Source organism: Morone saxatilis, unplaced genomic scaffold (assembly GCF_004916995.1).
Source record: "Morone saxatilis isolate NCDOM2014 unplaced genomic scaffold, NCSU_SB_2.0 Contig8, whole genome shotgun sequence".
In the NCBI taxonomy this organism is placed as follows: domain Eukaryota; kingdom Metazoa; phylum Chordata; class Actinopteri; family Moronidae; genus Morone; species Morone saxatilis.
The window spans coordinates 27021179-27023812 of NW_023340257.1; positions in this window are offsets into that span (position 1 = coordinate 27021179).

Here is a 2634-nt window from a genome sequence, read left to right on the forward strand (position 1 = left end):
ACAAACTTTCAAAAAACCAGCCCCAGTGACTTGTTTAGGGGACATGTATGAAAATTGGCAGGCATATATACTAAGTTAGGACGTACAAAAAAGCCTGTTGGACCCATACCCCAAACCCCACAGAAAGTCGATCATTTTCATTTTCATTTTCACTTTCGGCGGCCATTTTCATTTTCACTTTCGGCAAACTTTTTGCCTTGTATTTGAACGAATTCCTCCTAGGGAATTTATCTACTTCAAAAGTGGTCAGTACAATCAAAAAATGTTGCTGATTAAAACTTGTGCAATTTGTAACGTTGTGTACGTTGAAGGGCGTGTCTGTGGCGTGCCGTCAAAGTTGGCCATTTTGAATCGAATGTCAAACTGTGATGCCATTTCCGGCATTTCAGGGCTTCTATTTTAACTAAGTCCTCCTACAGATTTTATCAGATTGACTTCAGATTCGATCACTGCAATGAAGACACGTTGGTGATCAAAAGTTAATCAAATATTTACTGTGCGTCAAACGGCGTGTCCGTGGCATGGTGCTGAATTTCCACCTTTCGCACTGAAGAGTCTCTCTATGAACGGTGTCTGAAACGCATGACAACATAGAGCGGTCTCCCTCGGCTTCCAGACCCGGAGGGTGGGCCACCAGAGTCCGATGCTCCAGTGCTGGGAATGTTTAGGTCGAAAGGATCGGCTCCCCACGCTGGCCTGGTAACCAGCAGCCGGTCCATCGGAAGGGTGGACAATCAATTGAGTGAGCTCGATGATAAAGGCTCCGCCACAACCACCTCGGTGGGCCAGACTGGTGGCAATACCGTCCAGGCAAACAGCAGGTTAAGAAATCAGAAGCCGCAGAAGGTGGTTTTAGCTTGAGAAGACCAGCCACAGGATGAAAAAACCCAGGATCAGACCTCACTCCTTGTTTTTAGATCCTGCCTTAGCCGCCTGATGTCATTCTGCAGGCAGTGAGTACGCCGGCAAACCAAATGTTCCACACACTGAACATGGTGAGGGATAGGTGCTTTGGTGGGTCCAGCTAGCAACTAGCCGGCTAAAAACAAACCCTAGCTAGGTTAGCTTGGCGACGGAGCGGTTCCAACAAAACCCACAAATACCGGGTTTCGGAAGTCACTTCTGTCAGCGCCAGGGGTAGTTTTACTGGTAGGACAACGATGTCATCACAGATGGCACCAAAAGTTGATAATTCCAGTACAATAATGTAAAAGCCGGGTGAGAGACACAACAAATTTTGAATGGCGTTTGCGTGGAACTGTGGAGGAAAAGTGACGTACTGCAAGCTCGATGTCGGGCTGCAGACACGCTCCTTTCACACAGACGTGCCGCGGGTTACACCACCTGTTGTTTAACCGAGCATGGTTAGACCCATCCTTTTCTTCTTGGCCGGTTGCGGTGGGTGTCCCTGTTCGCTTGAACCGTCCGGAAGCAGGAAGTGGTGACGTTGGTCGGTAATCTGCTCGTGTAAAGCCATGTTTGTTTCCAGTGATGAATGCAGGGATGTAGGGTTTAAACCAATCCTCTCTCTCATCCCTCATTTAACCCCCGCTTCATGCCAGCCTCCGCATCTCCTCCTCAAGCTCCTCCGGTAATGGAAGGCTCTCGGTCTCCAGTCCAAGAGCTAAGGGTGCCTCAGGGCGGATCCATCTGGTCGTGGGTGTAAACAATGCGACTCCCTGTCGCCAATGGAGACCCGCTGCAACAAAAATAAAAAGTATTCAAAAATTGCAAAAAGGTTTACGGCGACGTGAACAAACTAGTAAGAAAGTAAGAAAGTAAGAAAACAGTTCTTACAACAATGCATAGGAAGCTGCCCATGACAAGGCTGCCGTTGTCGGCCGTCCGCCGGCGCATTTCCAGAAGAATTAGTAACAATAGGTGATTAGTAAACTGATTTTTACTAATATTAACTTTATTGCACCAAGTTATTGTGCAATAAAGTAGATCCTGATCCCTGGTCCTGGTTTGTGCCACCAATTGAATTTACTTCCATTTTCATTCAGATTTTTGAGGAAGAGCAGGAGAGAAGAGCTGCAGGAGGGTTTACGTTCAGAAGCAACAACACCTTACCTGTTTGCGGGTAACAAAACTAAATAACGACGTTTCAATAATCACTTAATTTCCCTTCAACTACCAAAATCAGCACATCCCTCCGATATATCCGACTCCTAAAAACCCTCACCTGAATTTTATGTCCATATTGCCAGAAAAAACTGCCTTCATCTGTCCACTTGGGCCTGGTACCACTTTTAAGGTAAAATGCATTTGGATCTTAATAAATCCCCCGGCTACCTTCCAACAGCCTTGATGGAATATTGGATGGATATTAGTGGGGGTTAAAGCAGAACCATGGCCAGCAGGCACAACCAGGAATCCATGAGGGCAAGCATAACCTAAGGGATGGTTCAGGACTCACCTGAGCCAGCCCTAACTATAAGCCTTTATCAATAGAGGAAGGACGTCTTAAGACTCTTAAATGTGGAGACGGGTGTCTGCCTCCAGAACACAGACTGGAAGCTGGTTCCACAGGAGAGGCAGCTTGGTAACTGAAGGCTCTGGCTCCTGTTCTACTTTTAAGACTTGTAGGAACCACAAGTAAGCCCAGCAATTAAAGGAGGAACACAGTGTTCT